Here is a 15,958-nt window from a genome sequence, read left to right as displayed (position 1 = left end):
TGCTTACTCATTTACAGCATACAATGCTGACATACAAACCACAAACAGAGCAATAGGGAAATCTGAGAAGCCAGTTCGGGGAGCTTTCAAGCTCTGGGCCTCCCTTGTAATTTAATAGCCCCCCTAATCCTCACTTGTACTCTCAGCATCCCTGCCTCCCTTTAAGAGGCCTAATCCTGAGCCCAGGCAGCAGCAACTTAAACTCCAGCCAGTACTTGGGACTCAGATCGGTGTCGTTGGTGAATCAGACCTAGACCCTCTTTCCTGGTTTTCAGCGACGCTAATGTTATGCTTCCTGGGCTTGAGCTACTTACATAGTTGTGTGTACCATGTTAAAATGGGGCTTCCCATGTGGTGCTAGTGGTAAAAAACCTGCTTGCCAGTTCAGGAGACGTAAGAGATGTGGATTCGATCCCTGGGTCAAGAAGATCCCCTGGAGGAGGGCATGGCAACCCACTCCACTATTCTTGCCTGGAGAGTCCTGTGGACAGTGGAGCCTGGCAGGCCATGGTCTGTAGGGTTACGGAGTCAAACATGACTGAAGCGACTGGCACATACGCAGCATATTAAAACCTCTTGGACAGGGGTCCAACTTGTTTTTCCTCTCTCCCAGGGACTGTGTTCCTAGTGAAACTCAGATCAGAGGCCACCTAACAACAGGCTTCCCTTTTGCTTATGGAGTGAGTCAGGAGGGGTGGGGATGACTGCCAGTCCTATGCAGGGACCCTGAGTACGTCCTGCCACACCCCAAGGCAAAACATTGCATCATATATGACCAGCACAGAGGAGAGTTGTCCCTGTGGCCCTTTTGGACCTTGCCCTCAAAAAAAATCTGGCACTGAACACCCAGCAGCTGGTTATCAGACCATTTCCCAGGGTGGGAATAAACAGAAAACCCCATTCTGTCAATCCAAGTTTTCTGGGCTTAGAAGGACCCATAAAAGCATCCAGTTCAATGTGCCATTTTACAGATGAGAAAACTGAGGCCCCTGCCTCTGGACTGGGCAGGGAAGTAAGATTAGAGGCAGAAACATACTCATCAGCTGCATCTGTTGAGAGTTACTCTAGACTAAGCATTAGAGATTCAGCCTCTGATCTTGGGGAGCACAGTGTCTAGAGAAAGACAAACCAAATGCAGAAATGCTCTCCAGTCGAGGAGAGGGATGGTGGACAGTATCTGATGGACTGTGGGGGTGAGAACAGAGCCCTCTAGCTCTCTAGGGTGCCAGGAAAGGCTGACTAGGGGCCAAGGAAAAGTGGTTTGCACCTCTGAGATAGTATGTGCCCAGCTAGAGGTGTGACTCCAGTGCTTTTCACCTTCTCATTTACAGTACTAAACCAAACTAAACATGGTAACAGATTAACCCAGAGAATTAGTTATGAAGGCTGCATATTAAGCCATCTGAAATTGATGGCATAGAAATAAGAAAGGGCTTTATTTTTCTCTAATCATTGCCTTTAAACGTGCTGTTTCTGATTTCCCTTCCCTGTCCTCTGACACCATCTCTGGCAAAACTCAGAGCTGTCCTCTCCCTTACAGTCAGGAGAACATTCTGTTTAATAATTAAGGCTTATTTTCAGGTATTAAAGAGTCCAAGGCTATCCAAGTCAAAACCTGCCAAATTGAAATTTTAGTCTTGCATGTGATTCAAAGCCGCTTTCTTTCATCCTGCTCAAGACTCATCCCTGGGCCTGAGAAAGGGGTGTGATCTGCTGACCACAGAGAAGGGGTGTGGTCCACTGGCCATGGAGAAGGGGTATGGTCCATTGACCACAGAGGAGGGACACGATCCACTGACCACAGAGAAAGGGTGTGGTCTACTGGCCACAGAAAAGGGATGTGATCCACTGACCATGGAGAAGGGGGGTGGTCCACTGACCGTGGAGGAGGGGTGTGGTCCACTTGCCATGGAGAAGGGATATGGTCTGCTGGGCACAGAGAAGGGGTGTGGTGTGCTGACTACAGAGAAGTATTGTGGTCCATTGGCCATGGCTAAGGGGTGTGGTCCACTGACCATGGAGAAGGGGTGTGTTCTAATGGCCATAAAGAAGAGGTGTGGTCTCTTCTTCCTCTTCCTTCTTCCATGCCATTCCCCTTTTCATTCTCATCTCTCTGCTGCTTTTGGCTATTCCACAATTGGGACAGAGATTAGAAGAAAAGAGAAGTCTTTAACCTAACTGGCACTGATGCCCTTGATGTGACAGGCCTTTGAATGCTGAATCTCTCATTGGGAGGTTCCTTCTGGCATATCCATCCTGAACAGTCTCTTGATGTGAGGATGAGCTCTGGCTTGAGCTCTTGTCCTCCTCCTCCCACCCCAGGACCTCTATTGATGGAATTGCCTCTCCTAGAAGGCAGAGTGTCTTCACCACTGACACAACTTAGGCTCAGCCATCCTCCAGAGCACTCACTTCCCTCTTGAGATCCCTGTGTGTTCTTGCCATGTTCAACAGTGACGTGCAGGCTGGCCATCCTTTGTCCTGCTTTTGGCCTCACAGATGACTCCTGTCACCACTTGCCTGCAGAGTTCTCCAGGCACAAGTGTCCATACATTCCAGAGGATGCAGACCAAGCTCTCCAAAGATCTCCCACTGTGCTCCACTTCCAGGCATCACCGGGTAGTCTTGGAAGTTTCTGCCGCTCAGCAGTTATCCAGCTGGTGTGTGAAATGCCCACGTGCACTACTGCTGGCATCTCAGGCTCTGAGTAATTCACTTGGAATTGCTGCCACTTGGCTTTAGATAGGAGGATATCCCCTTACCTTTACCACAGGGCAGAGAGGAGCCTGGAACAGCTCTCCTAACTAAGCCAACAGCTCGCTACACATCCAAACTCTCTCCTTCAATCCTTCTATATGGACTGGAGATGGATGATGAGGAACAGACTGGGGACCAGTTACACGTTCTTTCTGGAAGCCTCCAGAGAGGGCACCTGGCTGCTATGGTCTCCACCTTTGGTACTTTTGCTAATATTTCAAGACAGCAGATGTTGTCTTGAAAGCAAATTCAGCATCGTATTTCACTTACATTACTGCTTTGGTAGATGAAGGTAATGCGTTTAATTCCTAGAATTTAGAGATCACCTGGGGCATTCCAGGTGGCTCAGTGGTAGAGAATCTGCCTGTCAATTCAGGAGAGACAGAGGCGCAGGTTTGATCCCTGGGTCAGGAGGATCCCCAGAGGAGGAAATGGAAGCCCACTCCAGTACTTTTGTCTGGAAATCCCATGGACAGAGGAGCCTGGCAGGCTACAGTCCATGGAGTCGCAAAGAGTTGGAACAACTGAGTGATGGAGTGCACACACACACACACACACACACACACACAGATCATCTAACCTTCTGTTGGGGATGAGACCCTGAGGTCCAGAAAGGGGAAGGACTGGTCAAAATGTGGGTCAGGGCAGATCTGGGACCAACCCCAGAGGCCCTGCCCTGAGAGACCTGTGCTGCATCTCATGCTTTGCCCTGGACTCATCATTGCTCTGTGGAAAGCATGTCCAGGATGATTCCCTGGCTACTGAAAGTTAAGATGCCTGAAAGAGACGCCAGGCCTGGAATTGTGATGCCGACTCAGGGCTGAAAGCAGGGAGTGGATCTCTGGCTCCAGGAAAGGGAGCAAAAAGCTAATGCCAGGCAGGTCAGGAGCCCTTACGGAGAAATGTGACAGTAATTAAAGAGGAAGCCGGCCTTCTAGTCCTGGGTCGTGACCACTCCCCTTAGTCTCTGTCGAGGTCACTTGAAGCAGAAGATTGTATCCGGCTGAGGCACAAGCTCAGGAAAGTGTTCAGGACAGCTTTATTTAATTCCCTGTCCATATGGAAATGCCCTCCACTGAACAGTTTGGAAGCCACAATTGCATTAGCCGTCTGGAGCTCCCATAAGCTCAATCAAGCCATAATCAAGGATCTTCTGTGATTGTCCATTATCTGCCTCTCAGCCAGAGAAGCACGTTCTTGGGGGAAAGTGATCAGTGAGCTGCGTTCCTGGCACTAATTACATGCTAGCCTGCATCTGCGTCCCTCCCGCGGCTGTCAGGAGCCGTCATGGATGGCCCCAGGATGCTTCTGTGCAGGTGACCCTCAGCAGGCTCAGAGCCCAGAATAGAGTCCACGCAGACCGGTCTAAGGACGGCCTCCCAGGCAGACAAGGTCTCGCCAGTTTAAATGTGGCTGTGTGTTTTACATTGAATACACCCCGGGTGCTCGGGGAAGGGCTACTGCTGGGTCAGCAGATAATTCACGGCAGGAACCCAGAGAACATCTGGAGATGTAGTGAAAACAACCAGATGGGTACCTCGTGAGAACGGCAAGGATGGAGAGGAGGCAAGCGCCAGATCCCCCAGCCGGCCCCCGCTGAACAAAAGGCCATCCTTTGAGGGGCAGGGAGCTGGGGGGAATGGAGGACAAGCCCGCTGCCGCCTGACTTCGGCTCATTCTAGCAACACTGTCACTGCCCACATCGTGTGCCCTCAGCCCCATCCCAATGCGCTCCTCTGGTCCTGCACTTTCCTCCTCTTTATCTGGTGGCTTGCTTGCCCCTCAACACAGCACACCCAAACTTGATTTGGATCTCATTTCCAGGACCAGCTTCTAATGACACAGCTGCCCCCAAAGCTTTCAAATGCACCCAAACATGATGTGACTCTTCTTTATTCATCCCCACGGCTCCGTCTCAGCCTGCCTCCCAGCACTTAACCTGGGTGCAGCCACGCATCCAGCAAACTGAGACCCTGAGAACAGGAGCTGTTTCCAGCTTTAATTTTTTCTTTGTGTTTAGTTGCTCAGTCATGTCCAACTCTTTGTAACCCCATGGACTAGAGCCCACCAGGTTCCTCTGTTCATGGAATTCTCCAGGCAAGAACACTGGAGTGGGTTGCCATTCCCTTCTACAAAGGGTCTTCGCAACCTAGGAATCGTCAAACCTGGGTCTCTTGCACTGCAGGCAGATTCTTTATGGCCTGAGCCACCAGGGAAGTGGCTCAGACAGTAAATTTTCAAATTTTTCATATTTCCTAAAGAAATATGAAAAATCACACAAAAAGACAAGGAATAATAAGACCATCCTGTGGACATCCTCCCACCAGGGCATATGGTTGTTACATTTGCTTCACATTTTTTTTAAGGCAACAAATGTGGATAGATAAAGCTGATGTCACCTTAGCATAGTTATCAGAGAATATAAAGCTCATAAGCGGCTTTGAAGCTTGAGTCTCTGGTTTAAGTGCCAGTTCTGCCACTTATAAGCCAGACAACCATGGGCAAGTGGCATCACTCTCTATGCGTTAGTTTCTACCTATATAATGGCTGTGGAATGTTGTCATGAAAATTCAGTGAGTTAATACATGTAAGGGTCTCCTTACAGTGCCTGCATGGCATACAGTCAGTGCTCCATAAATGCTAAATTGTCTTCCACTCCTGAACCTATTTCTCATTGCTCCTCCTGAACCATCCAACATAGTCAACCACATCACGGATGGAGGATGTATGCTTCCAGTCCCTGCTTTGTTCCAAATAGGAAAAGGAGTACGTCAAGGCTGTGTAGTGTCGTTATGTATAGATCCTTGAAAAATAGCTAGTACTTTTTGTATGTGCTGTTTAATTTACACAAACAGTGGTCCTTTGAATTGCAAACACAGAAAGCCCCAACTCTGACTTCGATGTTAAAGAGGATTTACTAGCTCCCATGGGCTTCCCAGGTGGTGCTAGTGATAAAGAGCCCGCCTACTAATGCAGGAGATGTAAGAGACACTGGTTTGATCCCTGGGTTAGGAAGATCCCCTAAAGGAGGGCATGGCAACCCACTCCAGTACTGTTGCCTGGAGTATCCCATGGACAGAAGTGCCTGGCGGGCTGCAGTCCACAGGGTCACCAAAGTGACTTATCACATGCATGAACTAGCTCCCACAGCTGAAAAGTTTAGTGGCAAGGAGGATTGCCAGGGTGATTAATCAGCTCAACAATGTCCTTAAGGGCCCCACTTCCTTTGTCTCCTGGCTCTTCTTTCCCTGACTCCAGTTTCAGCCCAGGACGGGCTCCCCCTTCGGGCTGTAATAAGATTGCCGGCCACCCCGGGACTGCATGCCTCTTTGTGCCCATCCCGGGAGAGAGGGAGTCAGTAAGGAAGTACTCTAAGACGAGAGAGGAAGCTTCTTCCCCAGAAGTCCTGATAAACTTCTCTTCACTTGTGGCTAAACTGATCCACACAACCATCCCTGAATCACACAATGGTCAGGGGTGGGATTCTATTGGTCAGCGTTGTCCGCTTCAAATCCCCCCGTAAGAGGAAGGGAGAGTTACCTCTTCCAAAGCACACAGGCTGCACAGGTTGCTGTGGAAACCAGCACAAAATTACATCAAGGGAAGGGACCTACGAATGGTATCTGCCACTTATTAGCCAAACTTATATTGTGCATCTTGCCTTTCTCAGTGTTTTGTTTCTGAGGTCTATCCATTTGGTGTAGAGAGACCTAGCTTATTCCTTAAAGTGAGGAATTTTATTCTTTCCTGTGAATAAGACTCATTACTTGGCATTCTCTCACTGATGGATTTTTAATTGCTTTCGTGGCAAACAAGGCTGCAGTGAACATCTGTGCCTGTCTTCTGATGGACCATCTCAGTCATCTTCTTGTTTGCATCTGGCTCCTTCTCCGGGCACCAAGCCCATGGGAAACCTTGACAAGTACTTACAGAATGAGTGAGTGAGTGAATGAGTGAATGCTCTTTTCCCCTCCTAGTTATCAGCTATTGAAATGGTCATTACAGGATGCTGGTCATGGAACCCTACAATGTTAGAGCTCAAGTGGGGCTTCTCATTTCACAGAGGAGCAAACAAAGGCTCAGAGAAGGAAATGGTGGGCCTGAAGCCACTCCATATGGTCTGGGGCAGGATGTGGACTTGAATGCAAGGCCGCAAACTTCAGACAGGGTTCTTCACTCCACTCCATTGTGCCCCATTGTGCTCTGAGCTGGTGCCTTGCTCCTCTGTGCTGTGAGTTTTAAGTCACTTCAGTCATATCTGGCACTTTGCGACCCTGTGGACAGTGGCCTGCCAGGCATCTTAGTCAAGGGGATTCTCCAGGCAAGAATACTGCAGAGGATTGCCATGCCCTCCTTCAGGGGATCGTCCCAACCCAGGGATTGAAACCACGTCTCTTACGTCTCCTGCATTGGCAGGCGGGTTCTTTACCACTAGTACCACCTGGGAAGCCCATTGCTCCTTTACAAAACTTTTACTCCTATGATCTAGTCCACAAATTCACCTGTGAGTTACCTGAAGCCTTGCCTGTGCTTCTCTTAGCAAGGGGCGTGTAAGCACCCACGGACAAGGCTCAGGTGTAATACCTTTCTGCTAGCCAAGAGCAAGGCAGCATCCAAATGCATCCCAGGCTCTCCTCAACAAAGCCCCTCCTGAAGGGCAATGACCCAGGGTCACAGAACCTCTAGCAGGAGTTGCCACCAAAGATCTTCTAGCCCAGTTCCCTGGCAAGCATCACTGCACACACCTTCCAGCTCTTTCTTGGCCTCTCCAGTGATAAGGCACTTAAACCTCCCTTGGTAGCCACAGTGTTTTGGGGACAGTTCTGCTTGAAAGCCCCACTTGCCTGTAACACTCACCTGGAGCTATCACCTGCCTTCTGGAGCCACTGAGAATAAAGCCCAATTCATTTTTATGTGTCAGTTTTTCAAATACCTGAAGGATCCTGAGTCCATTCTTCCTCAGGGGAAAAAAATTGCCAGCTTCCAAATGCAACTTGCTAGAGTGGCTTCTACACACACACACACACACACACACACACACACACACACACACATCGTGACTATCCCTGCCCCTTCCCCACCATGGTTGTACTGTGTTCCTTATAGGATATAGGCATCAGGACAGGGCCCTTCTCAAAGGTCTGAGTGCTTGTACTCATCCTTAGATATCAGCCTAACTATCACTTCCTTTGGGGGTACTTCCTTGAACTCCCAAATCTGAGTTAGATGCTCTTGTAGGTGTCCTCCTATTACCCTGCGGTTCCCCAACCCAGCAACCATCCACCCAGATTTCACAGCCTGTATTCTCGTGTGTACCTGATAGGACCACGCTCACTGCTTTATCCTTGGAGCCCAGAGCACTGCCTGGCAACCTAAAGGCATCCCTTGCATATTTATTAAACAAATTAATGAGTGAGATCATTTTATGATGGAAGAAAAAGTGAAGAAATAAAAAAAAAAGGGGAACTCATTCTTAAAAGCAGGTAGGGGCAAAAAGAAGAAAAAAGCAGAAGGAAAAACATGGTTTGATTTGTGAAAAATATAGGAGTGGTCCCTTCCTGCCTCCAACTTCAGTGCCTATTCATGACGCCTGAAACACTTTTGGCTTAAAGGCGTTCCACAGTCTCTCACATCCGTCAGCTGCTCCTGAACTTGCAGGCAACTCACTCCCAGAAGGCCTTTCACTGGAACAGCTGGTCTCTTCATTTACTGTTGGGAAAACCAAAACAAGAGTAAGACAAAGAGCAGGGTGGGAGGTGTGATGGTATACCCAGCAAACAGGAGGCCACAAAATAACAGGCAGAATTGATTTTACTTGAAGATTTGGATGGGGAGTAGGGGTAACAATATAAAACATCTTTTAATATTAAAATAAAATTGGATATATTATAGACAGAGTAGAATGCAAAATCTGGATTCCTTTCAAAGACAAAACGTAAGACCTCAAGGAAATTTCACTGTTGTACAAGAGGAAACCAGGGTTCATCATTCATTCCATCTTTCGATATAATCCCACTATTCCAGTCTCTGAATATACAAGAATGAACAGAATGAATAAAAATCATTGCCTTGGGACTTACCTGGTTGTCCAGTGTTTAAGAATCTGCCTGCCAATGCAGGGGACACAGGTTTGACCCCCTGGTGGGGGAACTAAGATCCTACATACCACGAGGCAACTAAGCCCATGAGCCAAAATTAAAGAAAGCACTTGCAGTACAGCAAAGACCTAGAACAGTCTCTCTCTCTCTCTCTTCCATTTAAATAAATAAATACGTTCCATTAAAAAATCATTGCCTTCATGGAGCTTACTTTTAGCAAAGACAAACAACAAATGAAGTGAGAAAAATATATGGTTAGGTTAGGTAACTGTAAGAGATGTGAAGAAAAATAAGCCGCGGAAGGAAAGGGACTAGACGTGTAGGCAGGAATGTGTGAATGAGTGTGTTTGGGAAGATGACACTTGGGGAAGATCCAAGGAAAAGAAGAAAGCGCAGAAGGCATGGGAGTAAACTGCAAGAGAAGAGCCCCTTAAACCTGTTAAGTTTGAGGGTCCTGGGGGGAATCCAAGTGGGATCCAGAAAAAGTGTAAAAAAAAATATGGAGCTCAGGAAAGAAGTTTAGGTTGAGTTTGAGATAAAAATGTGTAGCTGTCAATGGAGAGGAGACAATAAAATGACAAGAGTGGGTGGAATTCATAAAAGAATCCAGGGCATGGGTTGAGAACTGGAAAGCCATGGATGAGGTCTGGCACATGTATGTGTTTTGTTTGGTCTTATAACTGGCATGGCAAATAGACTGGGAAACAGTGATAGACTTAATTTTCTTGGGCTCCAAAATCACTGCAGATGGTGACTATAGCCATGAAATTAAAAGACGCTTGCTCCTTGGAAGAAAAACTATGAAAAACCTAGGCAGCATATTAAAAACCTCAGACATCACTTTGCCGATAAAGGTCCATATAGTCAAAGCTATGGCTTTTCCAGTAGTCATGTACAGAGGACATGAGAGTTGGACAATAAAGAAGGATGAGCACCGAAGAACTGATACTTTCAAACTGTGGTGCTGGAGAAGACTTTTGAGAGTCCCTTGGACTGAAAGGAGATCCAAACAGTCAATCCTAAAGGAAATCAACACTGAATGTTCATTGGAAGGACTGGTGCTGAAGCTGAAGTTCAAATACTTGAGCCACCTGATGGGAAGAACTGACTCATTGGAAAAGACCCTGATGCTGGGAAAGATTGGGAGCAGGAAGAGAAGGGGGCAACAGAGGAGGAGATAGTTGGATGCCATCATCAACTCAATGGGCAAGAGTTCGAGCAAACTCCAGGACATAGTGAAGGACAGGGAAGCCTGGCATGCTGTAGTCCATGGGGTCGCAAAAGTTTGGACACGACTGAGTTACTGAACAATAACTGATTAGAATATAGGAGTTAAGAGCTTAGGTTCTGGAACCAGACTACCTGGATTCCAAATCCTACACATTTACCAACCATGTGATTTTGAGCAAGTTGCTTACTCCTCTGTGCCTCAATTTATCTATCTGTAATAGAAGTACATATCATGTAGAGTTGTTGTAAGGATTCAGTTAGTAAATTCATGTAAAGCAATTAGAAAAGAGCCTGGATCTACAGATGTTAGCTGCTGCTGTTATGAATATGATTGCAATTGTACTTATTAGGTATTCACCTTGGTGCAAATGCTTTCCAGTTTACCCAGTTCCTGCAGGACCACTTCATTTATCTGAATGACTTGCCTGGTCCTTGTCAGCATCTGAGTTTGTGACCGGTGGCGTGGAAAGAGGACAAAAACAGAAACTGAGGTTGACTATAATTTATGGGGTTAAAGACAAACACCTTTCCCCAACATTTAGATCTTTAATTTATTTAGAAAAGTGTTGATATAAGGTGTGAGGCAGTGCACAATACAACTTAATTTGTTTCCCAAAAAGCAAGCAAGTTATCCTAATATCATATACTGAATCATCTGTGTTTCTCCACAAGTTTTGAATGTCACATTTATAATACCACATATTTTTCTTTTCTTTTTTTTTATACATTTTTTTCATAGTTACTTTTACAAGGGACATTTGGCCTTTAAAAATTTTTTTTTATTTCTATTTGGCTTCACCAGGTCTTAGTCGGAGCATGTGGGATCTAGTTCCTCAGCCAGGGATTGAACCCAGGCCCTTTGTATTGAGCGCACAGAGTCTTAGCCACTGGACCACCAGGGAAGTCCCAATACCACATATATTTCATATATATTTCATATATTTAAGTCCATAGTTGGATTTTCCATTCAGTTCCATTGATCTGTTTATGGGATCCTGCAACAGTATTACAACTCCAAGAGGAAAGGGATGTTCTTTTATACTATTACTGTATTTGCAATGTTAGAGTTGCCTAGCACACAGTAGGTCCTCACTCATTGATATGGTGAATAAGTAAATTAATAGGTTATTGTACTTTTGGAGTCAGATGTGCTACCTTGTACTACAGTTCCTGGTTATTGATCACTCAGTTCAGTTCAGTCGCTCAGTCGTGTCCGACTCTTTGCGACCCCATGGACTGCAGCACGCCAGGCCTCCCTGTCCATCACCATCTCATTCTCCATCATCCCCTTCTCCTCCTGCCCTCAGTCTTCCCCAGCATCAGGGTCTTTTCCAATGAGTCAACTCTTCGCATGAGGTGGCAAAGTATTGGAGTTTCAGCTTCAGCATCAGTCCTTCTAATGAACACCCAGGACTGATCTCCTTTAGGATGGACTGGTTGGATCTCCTTGCAGTCCAAGGGACTCTCAAGAGTCTTCTCCAACACCACAGTTCAAAAGCATCAATTCTTTGGCACTCAGCTTTCTTTATAGTCCAACTCTCACATCCACACATGACTACTGGAAAAACCTGGTTACTGTACTTTTGTAATTAAAAAAATATCTAGTTGGAAAAGTCCAACCTTTTAAACTCTATTTTACAAAACACTCAGGGTTAGACTCATGCCTTTATTTCCCTAAAGGAACTCAAAGTGAGGAATAGGAGTCTTCAAGAGATGAGGCTGGAGGGATAACAAAGAACAAGCCAGGAAGGGTCTTGTACGCAAGCCAAGAAGACTAGATTCTACTCTGTAAGCCAACAAAAGGCTGTAGGCAGAATAGAAATGATCAAATAGATGATTTCAGTAGTTCTCTCTGTGGACTCTGGGGTGGGTTGAATTTGAGAAGATACGTTTGGAGATCTAGGCTTGGAAGTATTTGGGAAGAAGAATAAATGGACTCGTGAGCTACTTATTGGGTAAGATTGACAGAGGACAACCTAACCTGATTTGAATGGTAAAGGTAAGGTTGAAGGAGATGAAGATGCTCCCCAGGGTTTGAGTGGCTGTGGGAAAAGTGGTGCCCTTTATCCATGAGAGGGTAGAGGAGGACTGGACTGGGGTCGGGGGGAATTCATCATTCAGGTGTGGACTTGAGTTTGAGGTGCTTGTGGATCCTGTTTAGAACATATTTGAGTCTGGAATGCAGATAAGAGATGTGACGAGAAAGGTTTTCAGGCTTTAGAGGTTGAAACCAGAGGTGAGGTGAGGTGATGATGAGGAAACTGAAGGAGCATTCATTGCTTCTCACATTTCCCAGTCACACAGCTAGTAAAAAAAAAAAGAGGTGTATTTTGTTGTAAAGTTCAAGCTCTTAACCATTAGTGCCAATTCTTCGCTGAAGACGGTATCTCCAAAGAGCTACAGTCACCCTCACTCCTGGCCTGCAGTTGTTATCTGACTCAATACTCCAGGTTGGATTTATTCCAAAGCTTCAGAGACGAATTCCCAGCCCAGTGAGGACTACTCTGTACCCCTTCCTTTTTAAAAGAGAGACTCCAAGTCCTGAATTCTCCCCACAAGTTCCTGTATGATATAAACCAAGTCACCCTTGAGCAGGCTAGGCCTCTATGGGTTCTGGGGGAACAAAAACTGGTGAGAAGGGAGCAGATGCCCCCAAATATCACCCTATTCTTATAGTAACCCACAGCTGCCTGCCTCACAAATACTAGAATACCACTCTTGAGCATCCAACTTACTCATTCTTGCATTATACTTAATAGATGCAAATGCATGATTAATATTTTCCTCCACTGATGCTGATTTCATTCTGTTAGTGATTATACTGATGGCAACAGTTGAGGGGATTAAAAATCCCATTTAATTCACGGTAGATTTTTTTTAAACTTTGCTGATAAATTTTAAATGTCAAGTGCTTTGGCATCTTCTTTCTACAAGATGCAGAGGCCAAATGAGGAGGCCAACAGTAGTAGCAGGAGTTCGGAAATAGCTCAGACAAAGTAGGAATTCAACTGGATGACCCATATTCCACATGGACCATGAAAGCAGAGCACTGAGCTGGACCTGGGATGAGAGCGCAGCTCCCATTGGCTCCCGAAGTCCTAATGTGAACCGTGTCTTTCCCACTTAATGATTCACAATAGTGAAGGCACTAGGGAGACCTTTCAATTTGAAGAAACTCTTTAGGGAACCCTTTTGTAAGGCAATCCTCCTGGATTAATCTCTTTATGAATTCAGTGTGTTTTTTTGAAAAACTGAGTGAAGCCGGGCAGATAGATAAAACCCAGGATTTTCTCACTTCTACACCCCTTCCTTTCCACCTCAAATTCTGTTTCCTCCTCAACATGTGATGAAAGTTCCATGAGAAGAATCCAGATCCTCTAAGCACTCTCCAAGTCCCTTACCCTAGGGCTTGTGTTATGGGGTGGGAGGGGGGAGTTAATTTGCAAATGAATATCTAGGAAATGAGTCTGGTTTTGTTTTTGTTTTTTAGCTTGCCCGCAAACCCAGGGCACTGCTCCTACTTATTGTACTGATGATTAGCTGGAATTGCTGCTTTTGTAGTCTGCCTTGCTCTTCCTTAGGCAATCATAGAGCATTTGTCTTAGAATATTCCGTCTCTAGTTTTTCACAACATTGGTTCCTTCTCTAATTTCCAGTATCAGCTCAAATGTCAACTCCTCAAACAGACCTCCCCTGACCCATTAATCTAAAGGAGCAAGGCCCCTACTCATATTGTCACGTGACCCTATTTTATTGCCTCTAAAACACTTCTTATAATCTGAAATTATTTATCAATCTGTTATTTATGTATAATTATCTTTCTCTCATCCACTGAGGTAAGCTCTAGGAGAGTAGGGATCTTACTTGCCTGGTTCATTGCTATATTCTATTTAGTGCCTTGCGCAATGCTCGGTACATGGTAGGAGCTCAATAAAATGTTTGTTGGACACATAATTAATGTATGTTGGACAAATATTTACCAACATTTCTTACTGGTAAATATAAACTACTCGACAGTAACTCATTCCATAATAGTTTTAGGAAAAATTGGAAATTTTTCATATTTAAATTGCAAAGGAAAAGAAATATAATTTTGCTAATTTCAAGTCTATACTTTGTTAACCAATATTTCTAAGTAAAAGTTCTAACAATGTTACTTTAATGAGTAGACAAACTTATCTATAATTAGAACATCAATTATATGCAAATTATAGTGCCGATATCCTTGGATACGTTTTGTCCCCTTAAGCAGTTGAAATATCCTCTCCCCACTGTGTAATTTTGTTTATAGAACTATTTTATTTGGCAGCCTTTTAATTCATAAACAGTATAAAAATAAATATCACTCTTGCACCAGCTGAATTATCACACACTGAAAACCCAGTTATTAAGTGGTGGAATCATCTCTGAGCATATGATGAGTATAGGATAGATTAGTCACAAACCCGAATCGCACTTGAGAAACATAAAGCTGTTTTGAGGCCATAATTTTATTCTGGGAAACCAGCATCTTCTTCAGATGTTGGTGGTAGCATTGAGAGATACTTCTTACTTAAAGAATGACATTATAAATAGGTGAAGGCACCGGGTAAGAGATAAGTGACGAGCAATCACTACATAAGAGACATCTTTCTGACTTTGAAGTTCAGCTCACACCAACTGGAACAAGCCTCCCAATTCTTGAAGGCCAAGGATTAACTAAAGAAAATTCTTAGAGAAGGTAGACTTCCAGACATAGAAGAGTGAGCATCAGGCCTATGGAGGAATGTGATTTCCCAAAGAGGATCCAAATCACAGGGCCATTACAATATAACTTTGTATCGAAGAGATAGTTGCACATCTATGTCCGTAGCAACATTAGTCACAGTGGCCAAGAGGGGGGAGCACCCAAATATCCATCAGTGGATGAATGGATAAACAAAATGTGGTAGATACATACAATGGAATAATATTCAGCTTTAAAAAGGAAGAGAATTCTGGCACATGTGACAATATGGATGAAGTTTGAGGAGTTTCAGGCTAAGTGAAATAAGCCAGTCACAAATATACTGTATAATTCCAATTATATGAGATATTCCAAGGGCTTCCCAGATGGCGCTAGTGGTAAAGAACTCACCTGCCAATGCAAGAGACATAAGAGACTTGGGTTCAGTCTTTTGGTTGGAAGATCTGCTGCAGGAGGGCATGGCAACCGGTGACCATATTCTTGCCTGGAGGATCCCATGGACAGAGGAGCCTGGTGGGCTACAGTCCACAGGGTCCCAAAGAGTAGAACATGACTGAAGTAACTTAGCATACATGCACACATACATGAGATATCTAAAGCTGTCAAATTCATGGAAACAGAAAACAAAGTAGTTGCCAGGAGCTGAGGGAATGGGCAAACGGAGAGCTATTGTTTAGTGAGCACAGAGTTTCAGTTTTGCGAGATGAGAAAGTTCTGGACATCCATTGCACAGCAGTGACAACAAGGTGAATGTATTTCACATCAGTGAACTTAAAAATGTGTAAAGAGGGACTTCCCTGGTGGTCTAGTGGTTCAAAATCTGCCTGCCAATGCAGGGGATGTGAGTTTGATCCCTGCTCCAGGAAGATCCCACGTGCTGTGGGGTAACTAAGCCCGACCCCAACCACTGAGGCAGCTCTCTAGAGCCTGTGAGTCACAACTGCTGAACCCATGTGCTGCATCTACTGAAGCCTGTGCACCTAGACTGTGCTCTGCAACAAGAGAGGCCATTGCAATAAGCCTGCACATTACAACAAAGAATAGCCCCCAGTCACCACAACTAGAGAAAGTCCATATGCAGCAATGAAGACCCACTACAGTCAAAAGATAAAAGAAATGAATAAATAAATCCTGAAAAAAAATACTC

The sequence above is a fragment of the Dama dama genome, chromosome 20 (genome assembly GCF_033118175.1).
Source record: "Dama dama isolate Ldn47 chromosome 20, ASM3311817v1, whole genome shotgun sequence".
NCBI classification, from domain to species: Eukaryota; Metazoa; Chordata; class Mammalia; order Artiodactyla; family Cervidae; genus Dama; species Dama dama.
This window is presented reverse-complemented; position numbering follows the sequence as displayed.